This window comes from Fukomys damarensis, unplaced genomic scaffold, assembly GCF_012274545.1.
Source record: "Fukomys damarensis isolate Sample0158 unplaced genomic scaffold, DMR_v1.0_HiC HiC_scaffold_17, whole genome shotgun sequence".
Classification (NCBI taxonomy): Eukaryota; Metazoa; Chordata; class Mammalia; order Rodentia; family Bathyergidae; genus Fukomys; species Fukomys damarensis.
In genome coordinates, this window is record NW_022900929.1 from 2653658 (window position 1) to 2666252 (window position 12595).

Genomic DNA, 12595 nt, shown 5'->3' on the forward strand with positions numbered 1-12595 from the left:
AAAAAAAAAAAAAAAAAAAAAAGTAAAAAGGGGTAGGGATGTAGCTCAGTGTAAAGGCTCATCTGGGCTCAATCCTCAGTAACCCCCAAAATGTTTTTAATATATATTTTAAGAATATGTATTTTGGATATATATGTATATATTTTTATAATCCATGATTGGCTGTACTACAGTTGTGGAGAGCTGACTGTATCGGATTATACCTTAACGCAATGGTGGCAAATGTGGCCCACGTGGCATAGCAGGCTCTTTGTTCTCACTGAAAGCTCCAAAAGTTTCACCATCACTGCCCTAAAGTATAAAATAAATACTCACAAGTCCATAGTGACATAAACAGGTGACTGATTAGACAAATAACAGAGGAAGAGGCAAACGTACCGTGTTGAAGAATTTAAAATAATTTACACAGCTGCACCCACTCCTGGCTAAGGGAGGAGGAGCTTAACTCCCCACTCAGTGGATGGCAACTTCCTTCTAGACAGAACAGTGCAAAGGAGTTGGCGCCTAGGCACAGTGATGCTACAGTGGAGAAACCTGACAAATGCTACCTCAGGTGGTTGATTGAGGTCAACCTCCACAGTGACAAACCGCACATGTAGGATATGCCCTTGACTCATGTGAGGAGATTGGGAATTTTCATCTTCCCCATATCTAGAACCAATTTGAGAAAAACTGCAGGGAATGCCAAATGGAGGAAATTCTACAAAACATTCAGCTCTTTCTTTCTTTTTTTGGAGACAGGGTCTCACTATGTAATTCTCACTATGTAATTCCAGCTGGCCTTAAACTCACTATGTAACCCAGGCTGGCTAGAACTCACTGTAATCCTCTTGCCTCAGCCTCCTGGGTGCTGGGATTATAGCACATACCACCACACTGGCTTGTTTTTCTTTTAAGACAAAAGTTGTTAATGTATGAGTTGTTTTTTTCTAATCTTAAACCTCAATATTCAGTTTTAATTGCAGTGTTTGCACTTTGAGATAAATAAGTAGATTTTAGGTTGCAGTTTGGGCACTCACCTCTAAAAGGTTCACCATCACTGGTACAGGGGGACTCCATATCATATTAATGACTTTTCTGTCAACATAAAACTGTTCTAAAATTAAAAGTTTATTTAAAAAAATCCTCCTCTCAGGGTGTGGGGGAGGGGGCCAGATAGATTAGAAGTTACTCATAATAGGTCACCATGATTGAGATGGTTGTTTTCCAGACCTGATTTACCCAAAGGTGCTTTTCAAGTTAGTGTGTTTATTTGTGTGTGAGAGATGGAAAGTGGAAAGTCTGAGAGAGAACAGACAGAGAAAGAGATGGAGTTTTTTCCATAGGCATTCTCTCATCTCTTATACATATAAAACTATGCTATAAACTATGTGGGGAAGCTTAAAGTATATCCTCATGAATAAAAAAAACAATAACCGCAAGTGAATAAGAACAACCCCAGTACGAAGGGAAGTGTCTCATGCTACAATAGAATTCATTGAGCAGCATAGCTTCAAAAGCTTAACAGGCTGCTTAATTGTGGTGCTGCATGATAATTAGACATAAACAGTGACAGTCACAAGGGTGACTTGGCAAGCTCTTTTGTCTTCTTGTATTAACAATGTTTCTCCAAGATGGTAAAAAATGCTGCTAGTGGCCATGTAAAATGGTGCAACCATTATGGAAAGCTGTTTGGCAGTTTCTTTAAAAATTAAACGTATGGCCAGACACTGTGGCACAATCCTGTCATCCCAGCACTTGGCAGGCTGAGACAGGAGGATCACAAGTTCAAGTCCTGCCTAGGCAACTTAGCAAGACCCTATCTCAAAATAAATACATAAATAATAAACAACTGGGGATGTAGCTCAGGGCAAAGACTTAGCCTTAGAACCACTCACACAAAAAGACTTAAATACGTTACCCACTTGTCTTAGTCTGTTCAGTATGCTATAACAAAAATATCATAGACTGGGAAATGAGTTTGTTTGCTTTGTTTTTGTGGGGCTGAATTTGAACCCAGGATATCATGCATGCTAAATAAGCGCTCTACCACTGAGCTACATCCCTAACCCTAGACTGGGTAATTTTGCTTTGCTTTTGTTTTTTAAGATAGGGTCTCACTATGTAGTTCAGGCTGAACTGACTACATAGTCCAGGTTGACCCTAAATTCATGGCAGTCCTCCTGCCTCTGCCTCCCAAGTCCTGGGATTGTAGTCATGAGCGACCATGCCCAGTTTAGTGTAACTTATAAATAATAGAAATTAATTGCTCACAATTCTAGAGGCTGGGAAGTCTAAGATTAAAGTGCTTGGGCTCCATGACAAAATACTATAGATTGGGCTGGAGATTTATCTCAGTGGTTCCACTGCCTGCCTTGCAAGCGCAAGGACCCAAGTTTGATCCCTAGTACCAAACAAACAAATAAACAACGACAACAAAAACAACAACAAAAACTATAGACTAAGTGGCTTATGTGGCAGAGACTTATTTTACCATGGTCCTGGAGGCTGGAAGATCGCCATCAAGGAGCTGGCCAATTTAGCTCCTGGTGGTCACTACTTCCTGGTGTGAAGACTACCATTTTTCTCACTGTGTCCTCCATGAGTTTCCTTGTGTGTGGGGTGTGGGGGGAGGCTCTATCTTTGGTGTCTTTTCTAAAGTCACTAGGACTTTTTTTTTTGGTACCAGGGATTGAACTCGGGACCTTCCACTTGCCAAGCAGGCAGCAGCACCACTGAGCTAAATCCCTGACTTTGGGGTCTTTTCTTATCAAGACAATAACTCTATCAGATCAGGGTTATGACCTCAGTTAACCTTTGCATACTGGAGTTAGGGCTTCGAGGTATGAACTAGGTTGGGAGCACATACAGTAAGTCTATAATACTACTCCAATGTGTTTAGCAAAGACATATGAAGACGTATGTCCACACCGAGACTTGGACACGAATGCTTATAGTAGCCCTATTTGAACTTGCCAAAAACCAGAAACAATCTAAATATCTATCCACTGGTGATAGATACAAATAGATTGTGATGCATCTGTACAATGGATTGGACTTGCCACTCAGTAATAAAAAATAATGGACTATTTGGATACACACAAAAACATGGCTGCACCTCAAGAACATTATGGTATGGTGAAAGAAGCTGCTAGTAAAGCTCTCTCATTCCGTGTATATCAAATTCTACAACATGCAAACTTGTTTTAATACCAAAAGGCAGATTCATTGTTCCTGGGGCTGGGGTGGAGGGAGAGATAAATCACAAAGGAGCACAAGCACTCTTTTGGGGAGTAAAGTATCCCATGTTTTAATTAATCGTGGTAATTTTACAGATGTACTATTATGATTTATATCCAGATGTTCCTCCAAAGCCTCCTGTGCTAATAGGTAGACTTTGGAAAGCTGAACAGATGATGGGTGTGTGATACTCATTGCCAGATTAGTTCCATGATGGGTTTATACCTGGCTGTGATGTTGGGAGGTGAAGCCTGGAAGCCAGCTGATGATGGACTGAAGCTTCTACAAACTGTGGGCCAAAAGAAATCTCTCCTCTTTTACCTTGTGGGTTCCAGTATTGTATCCCAGTGATGAGAAAGTAACCCAGTCAGATACACAAGAGAAAAACTCATTGAACTGTGCATTGTAAATGCCTGAAAGTTACTGCATATTAATTATACTTCCTTCACGTTGATTTTTTAAAAACCTTGAATTCCTTGAGGGGAGCATTCAGAACCCTGTAACCTAAGGGAATGGAGACCCATTCCAGACCCAGTCTTGTGTGAGGCAATTTTCATACTTTTGTTACCTCATTCTGTTCACAACTCTCCCAACCAAGCCAGAATTACTGGTCTGGGTTACAGATAAAAAAAAAAAATCTTCAAAGAGATGAAGGGACTTGTCCAGAGCAACAGAAGTTTAGGAGTGCTTGAAGCAGTATTTCTACCTGTCTCCAGAACCCACGATCTGTGCAGACCTCTTTACTGCCGTGAAATAAGAAATAAGTTAGTTTCGGTGGTCAAGGTTTCCTGACATGGAACTTCTAAAACTTCTATAATTTTCTGAGTAATAGGAGCCTCTGAGACCAAACTCCTAAATCCCATGGGATTTACTGGGGGGATAGGAGCATCTCTTGTTCCAACAAGGCGACTCCTGGTGGCTGCTGGATGATTTTAGGAAGGGGCTGGTTGCCAGGGGAACCAACCAGAAGATTTAAGGGCAGGAACTTTCGGTCCCACCACTATGACAATTGTGTTGATTACCAGTGGCCAATGATGTAATCAACCATGGCTATAGAATGAGGTCATCTTTTTTTTTAAGCAAAACATTTATTGGTACCTTTTACATATACATAATGATAGCATTTGTCATAGGAAATTTGCACCTGTATATATATATATATCTTGCCTCTTTTTTTCCCTTCTTCCTCCCCTCAAGCCTGTTGCCCTACCCTATGTACAAAAACTTTGTTTCCCTTTTTCCTATTTTTACTTTTTTTTCTTGTACCTTCCTCCCCCGCCCCTTGTTCTTCTTCCCATTTGAACATTTTCTTCCCACTTCCTGCTATCTATTATATATTTTAGTCCTTATTTCCACTCTGGTTTCTCACACCAGAGGACATTGCAGTATTTAACATGCGTGCCTGATTTATTTCACTTAGCAGGATGGTCTTAAGGTCCGTCCATTTAGCTATAAATGTCTGAAGCTCATCCTTCTTTATGGCAGAGTAGTACTCCACTGTATAAAAAATCTTCTTCATCCATTCATTCACTGATGGGTATTTGAGCTGTTTCCAACTTTAACTATTACAAACTGCTGCTACAAACGTGGGTGTGCATATATTGCTGTGGTCTGATGCTTTTAATTCTTTCTGAAAGATACCAAGAAGGGGAACAGCTGGCTAAAATGGAACATCTAGTTTTAGTTTTTTGAGGAATCACCTCACTGATTTCCACAGTGGCTGCACCGTTCTACACTCACACCAACAGTGGAGAAGGGTTCCTTTTTCTCCACAGCCCCTCCAGCATTTGTTATTGGTTGATTTCTTGATAACAGCCAGAATGAGGTCTTCTTAAAACCCTAATGGCTGAGCCCCAGCAAGTTGGGCAGTGGTTCTCAAGGAAGGGGCTGGTTGCCAGGGGAACCAACCAGAAGATTTAAGGGCAGGAACTTTCGGTCCCACCACTATGACAATTGTGTTGATTACCAGTGGCCAATGATGTAATCAACCATGGCTATAGAATGAGGTCATCTTTTTTTTTAAGCAAAACATTTATTGGTACCTTTTACATATACATAATGATAGCATTTGTCATAGGAAATTTGCACCTGTATATATATATATATCTTGCCTCTTTTTTTCCCTTCTTCCTCCCCTCAAGCCTGTTGCCCTACCCTATGTACAAAAACTTTGTTTCCCTTTTTCCTATTTTTACTTTTTTTTCTTGTACCTTCCTCCCCCGCCCCTTGTTCTTCTTCCCATTTGAACATTTTCTTCCCACTTCCTGCTATCTATTATATATTTTAGTCCTTATTTCCACTCTGGTTTCTCACACCAGAGGACATTGCAGTATTTAACATGCGTGCCTGATTTATTTCACTTAGCAGGATGGTCTTAAGGTCCGTCCATTTAGCTATAAATGTCTGAAGCTCATCCTTCTTTATGGCAGAGTAGTACTCCACTGTATAAAAAATCTTCTTCATCCATTCATTCACTGATGGGTATTTGAGCTGTTTCCAACTTTAACTATTACAAACTGCTGCTACAAACGTGGGTGTGCATATATTGCTGTGGTCTGATGCTTTTAATTCTTTCTGAAAGATACCAAGAAGGGGAACAGCTGGCTAAAATGGAACATCTAGTTTTAGTTTTTTGAGGAATCACCTCACTGATTTCCACAGTGGCTGCACCGTTCTACACTCACACCAACAGTGGAGAAGGGTTCCTTTTTCTCCACAGCCCCTCCAGCATTTGTTATTGGTTGATTTCTTGATAACAGCCAGAATGAGGTCTTCTTAAAACCCTAATGGCTGAGCCCCAGCAAGTTGGGCAGTGGTTCTCCCAGTCTCAGGGACAGAAGCTGTTCTGCTTGGGACCCTTTCCAACCATTCTCCTCATCTGACTGTCTACCTGTACTCTTTATTTTTTCTCTGATGTATATGCATATACATATATACATGTTTTATTTTTACTTGATATATAATAATTCATGAAATTATGGGCATTTGTATCCTTTAAAGTATCTTTCTGGGTATGGTGGAGTATGCCTGTAAACCTACCACTTAGGAGGCTGAGACAGGAGGATCACCACAAGTTCGAGGCCAGTCTGGCCTACATAGTGAGTTCAAGGCCAGCCTGAACTGCATAGTGAGACCCTGTCTCAAAATTTAAAAATAAAAAAGGGCTGAGGATGTAGCTTAATGTGAAAGCCCCGGGTTCAATCCCCAGTACTGCCAAAAAATCTTTGTAATAATTGGCAGTGGTAAGTAAAGAATTTTCCCAATTCTATGAGCCACTCTAGTAAATTAATTGAACCTAAGGAAGGGATTATAAGGCCCTACAATTTAGAGCCACATGGTCACAAGATGGTGGAACTTGTAGTTGGTATCTGAGGTGGGGAGTAGTCTTGTGGGACTGAGCCCTCCACCTGCAGGACCCAAGTTGAACCCCAAGTAGACATTGTTGGAACTGAACTGCATTCTAGGACATCCAGCTGATTTTTGCTGGAGAATTGCTGGGTGTGGGAAAATCTCACATGTCTGGTATCACAGTGTCCTGTCCTGAGTGTTGTACTGAGACCGAGAAGAGGGAAAATGTTGGTTGTCCCCTCTCTTACAGCCAACTTCCTGCTCTCAGAGGGATTCTGAGTCCTTCTATTGACCACAGAAGAAAGCACTTTGCTGCAATCCTGCTTTCTGTCCTCCAAGTTCCACCTTCCTGCCAGCAGGTAGAGGGAGAGAGTCCAGGCCAGGGCAGCATGGTTATCTATAGGTGTGGGAGAGAAACCTCTGGAGATCATAGAGTGGTGGCTCTGGAGAGGGTTTGGCATCCTTGACCCCTCTCTCCATTTTACATCTTAAAATGAAACATCAGCAAATCCTTCAGACTCAGCCCTTTGCTTTCAAATTATAAGCAGAACCCACCCATTTCTCTCACATCTGCTGACACCGCCCTGGTACCAGCTACCACCACACTTGTCCTGGAGTAGCGTCTTAGATATCGCACAGTTCTCCCTTTGCCCCTTCAGTCTGTGGTCAACATGGCCTCCAGAATGAACTGTTCATGGGCAAGACAGATGGTATTCTTGTCAGAGGAAATCTAGGTACAGATACAGAGAGAAGGGAAACTGTGAGGATGTGGGAAGAAGATGGCTATCTGCAAGCCAAGGAGAGAGGCCTTAAAAGAAACCAATATGCCCACACATCCATCTCACACTCATGGGCTTCAGAACTGTGAGGAATACATGCCTGTTGTTTAAGCAACTCTGGGGTATTGTGTTGTGGAGGTCGCAGCATCCTGCCATAGTGAAATTGTATCTGGGCATGGATAAAAGGCTCTTCATTCACAATGTGTTGAAGGCATGGCTATGAGGCTGGGCCAAGAGCCCAAATGATGGCAGATAGGGATTGAATGGGAAAACCCAGACAGTGGTTTAAAATTGGCCTACATCTCCCTTTCTCCCTGTCAAGTCTGCCCCATCATGTCCAGCCACTCTGGACTGAAAACACTGAGTCCAAGCCAGTGATTTAGATCCTGCAATCATGGACTCCTGCCCAAAGCCTCTGTGTGTATCTGCACTGAACCCTGAAGATCCTGAATGACAAAGGAATGGGATGGCCATCCCCATGACTGAGCTGAGCTTGACTGATAATGTAATACCCCATACCCCTAGGACTGGGGATTGAACTCAGGGCCTTTCCCCTGAGCTATATCTCCGACCCCTTTTTATTTTTTATTTTGAGACAGGCTAGGCATACCCTGAGCTTGAACTTTTGATCTTCCTGCTTCAGCCTCTCAGAGGGCTGGGTTGACAGGTATGTGCCACCACATTCCTCTTGCAATGGCATTTTTGAGGGCAGGTTTGATGGTTGGCACTGGAACCTGAGATGGCTGTTAACAACTTGGTAGCATATTAGTCTGTGTCACTAATGCTGGCTGCTGTAGCAATCAGCATCGAATCTCAGTGGCTTCACATAACCAAGGTTCATTTGCCACTTACATCACAGTCTGGTGCTGTCTGTGAGCCCCTATGTTGACCTCCTTTAGCAACTACTGCTGTCACAGAGTGAGATTAGCCCACCCAAACACCAGCCTCCACCTTTGCCTTATATTCATTTCCCCTTCATCTTGTCTGCCACCCTAGTCACTTTAAAGTTATTTTCTTTTGTTTGTCCTTCTATGCATGTCATCCCCAACTCTGCCTAAACTAAGACAGGGTGATACAACATTTCAAAGTTGCCTTTCCCATTCCTTCTACTCACTGATTTCCATGCAGTGGTCAAATTAGCTGCAAATAGAGTCACCAAGTCTGGTGGGATGATCTCTAGTTGTCACTGGAGCCAGGACTGGGAGAAGGGACACCTCGCATCTCCCAGAGACATTTCACGGAATTTATAGGTGTTCATTCAAATCCCCTCCCAGGCCTGTCTGTACCTCCTGGTGAGATTAGAACATGCTTTCTCTTGCTGGCTTTCATGGTGCTCTTTCTCAACCTCCTACTTCTTTATCTTTATTTTGATTTTGTTTTCTTTGGTACTGGGGATTGAACCCAGGGTCTTTAAGCCACATCCCCAGTCCTTTTTTTTAAAAAAAATATTTTATTTTGAGACAGTCTTACTAAGTTGCTACACTGCCCAGTGGCCCAGGCTGGGCTGCAATCCTCCTGCCTCAGCCTCCTAGAGTGCTAAAATTACAGGCTTATGCTACTACACCTCACCTAGTATCTCCTAATTCTTTTATCATCTGAGGTTGGCCTTCTTCCCCAGCTCCATTTTTTTTTTTTTTTTCTGAAAAACCTCAGCTCCTTCTCTCTTGCTCCTCTTAAGGAATTGCATCCATTCTGGGTGACCTTGCACCGCTGTGTGACTGCAGCTCTGTGGATAAAATTTCTTTCCCCTGCCTTTGAATACACATTTCCTTGAACTTGCACCAGGAGACAGCTGCCAGGAAGAAATTTTATTAATAGATCTGCCTTTGAGTTTGGGAAATGAAGGACATCTACCAGGAATTACTGCTGTAATCCAAAGCATCCTATATTTTTATTGTGGCACCTTCATCTATCCTCAGCTTAATCTTAAGTTTTTGTGACTTTTTGAGATATAATTCACATTGTTCCGGATATCACAACTTATCGGCTTCCCACTTATTGATTGCTGACCCAGCATCCACGCCCTACCTTAGTGTTCCCCAGATCACCTTTCTGGAACCCTCCCCTTCCCGGAGCAGCCCATGTGCTATGGAAGAAACTGATCCAAGCTGTGTCTTTAGCAGGGGACCTCATACAACTCAAACCAGGAGTCACATTCCACTTCTCTGGCCCTGTCATTAGTTCAAGGATGAACTTATGGCCCAAGTTAGCAAAGTGAATCAGGATGGATCTCAGCATGCCTACTTAGAATGCTAGGGAAAACCTCTTCTCCCAGAGCACCACACTGGATGTGAATGTGGAAGAATGTAGTCCCAACTGTGGCTAGCAGCCTTTCTACCACCAGGAGGAATACTGGTCATGGGATAAGGTACCCCAAGACCAGAATAGGGAACAAAAAGAATCTCTGTCCTTGGTGATGTTATTAAGCTGCTGATTGAAATCTTTCCTGAAACCAGCATTACCTCTGGATATTCCAATGGGGGAGGCCAAGAAATCTTTTTTGTTTACTCCTGTTTGAGTTTATGATTACTTGTAATGTAAAGGGTCCTGATACCCCAAACCTCTTGCACCAGAACTACTCTTGCTTTTTTCGTCTCTATTGATCAAAGGTATTATTGGTGAGAATTGCATCTATTTTATGGCTATATAGTGAAATGTTTTAGGGGCATTATCTCACTGAATCCTCTCAGCAACACTTTGAGGTAGATGCTTTCATCCTGACTTTATAGATGAAGAAACCGAGGCTCAGAGAAGTTAAGAAAGTGGCCTACAGCCACTCAGTAGAAGAGATGGTTCCTTGACTGGACACCAGGTAGCCTGATTCCCAAGTTCACACTCTTATCCTCCACCTTATCTCCCAGGAATATATGTCCATTCCATGTTTCTTGTCAGAATTATGTTTCTGTAATTAACGGGGCTCAGTGTCAGCCCTAATGTGCTCAGTGTCAGATGTGTTAATACAAAAGGTGATCCAAAATTACAGTGAATGTTTGACTAAACAATTATAACAGTAAAGGACACATTGCTATTAATCCCCCTCAAAATGTTTCCCCTTGTTTAGAATACAGTTATTCCATCATTCTTACCACTTTCTGAAGCAGATCTGGACGTCCTCTTTCATGAGTGCAATATAATGACGACCTCAGTGTCCTGAATTGGTTCAAAGTGGTTCCCTTTCATTGTTATTTTGACTTTCAGAAAGAAAGAGAAGTCACACAATGCTAGATCTGGTGAATAAGGTGGATGAAGACCACTGTAATGTTTTTATTTGAGAGAAATTGCCATAAAATTCTGAGTCAGTTCAGGATATTGAGAGAGCCACACAGCACAAATAAAGGCACAAAAAGAGGGGCTTCTAGAGCTACTTCAGAAAATGACATGATGGGATGAATGTGTTTGATGTGAGGGGGTATTTAGAAGGGGACTCATGTCTTTTACTGTAATAATTTAAATTTTTTAAAATTTAAACACTCAGTGTAGTTTAGATTGTGCTGTATAAGTAAGTCACATGACTCTTGACCTGATCTAGAAATTCCTCTTCATTTTCCCCCATAGGCCTCAGTAAAGTGTTTACAATGCTGTGCTTTCCTCTACTTCAGCCTCCTTCTGAAGGGAGATAACATACCTGCCAGTGAGTGGAAGTTTTGGTGACCTGAGTAACAGCACAGCGTTTAGAACAAATAAAGCTGCCTGATACACTGGTTTACGATCAATTCAGAGAGCCGGGAAGCAGACATTCTGCCCCAACCACCTCCTGTTACACGGTGTCTGAGCACATTGCTTGAAGGCAAGTAGAAATTCAGATCTGTGACTGGAGAACCTGTGTATTGTGATCTGAGCCACCCAACAGTGACACACAGTGGCTCCACCTACTGGCCAGAGCAATATTTGTTTTGGTATTATCTAGTTTACCATTCAAATTTCCTCCAGGGATAATTTATCTGTTTTTTTCTTTTCATTCACCAAACACATTTTTTATTAAGCATCTACTGTGAGCTAGGCATTGAAATAGTTGGGAAAAGAAAGATGGGAACAGAATTAACATGCAAAAAAGAAAAAATGGAAGCAAAGTCTTTGTAGACAGGGAGGGGTGGAGGGGTTGAAGGAAGGGCAGGGGAATGGGGAAAGAATAAGAACCAAGATGGATTATGTAAGGGTGCAAATTTCCAATGATGAATGTCATTACATTGTATACCTTAAATGTACCAATAAAATTACATAATTATTAAAAAGTTTAAAAAATGAAATAGTTGCTGTTGACATAATAATAAGCAAACACACATCCAGTCCTTGCTCTCCAACAAAAAGACTTTTGTAGCTGAGGATGGTGGTGCATGCCTGTAATTCTAGTTACTTGGAGGCCAAAGCAGGCGAATCATGAGTTTTGAGGCCAGCCTGGGCAACAGAGCAAGATCCTGTACATTCCTGGTTTTTTTCTTTGTTTCTCCATTGCGAAATTCCTCATGACCAACAAATCACTGTTAACAAGCATTCTGTTCTATGTGTCTATTGCAAGAGTAGCTATGCAGCCCTATATCCCATTTCCCAAGTATAGCTTCAGTCATTCCCTTGGGGACAAGAGATCATGGTGTAAAAGGCAGTTGATCCTGTCAAATGATCTTGCAGCAGGTAAACAATTGATACCACAGGTCCAGTTTCAGGCTGACAGGAAAGTTTAGGAATGCTCCTAAGAGGAATTCTTTGCTACTTGCATTAAAGATGATACAATCCTTTCTCTCATGCTTGAATTACATCTTTAGTTTTAAGTTTAATAGTGTTTCCTCCTATAGCAGCTTATAAAATACAGGCATCAGTGTGTGTTTGGATATTTTGAAGAACAGAGGAGAAAACCAAAACGGCAGAAGCACATGATTTTCAGGAACTGACCAAATGCTGATAAATTCATCATGAAAAAACATTTTTTTAAAAAAGCAATGAATAGGCTAGTTGCAAAATTAATCATAACAATAAAAAAGTAAGAAAAAGGGCCTGGGATTTAGCTCAGTGGTGCCGCTGCCTGCCTCTCAAGCACAAGGTCCCAAGTTTGATCCCCAGTACCAAAGAAAAAAAAAAAGCATGAAACAACAAAAAAGATGTGTTTAATAGGAAAACCATGAAATGGGGGAAGGAGGTATAGAAACTGTAGCTCAACATTGTTTGAAAAATGTTTCATCTACTCAGAAGTCAAAGGTGGATTGAGTGTCAGGCATGGTTCACAGATATGGCTCCAAAAAAAAAAAAAAAAAAGG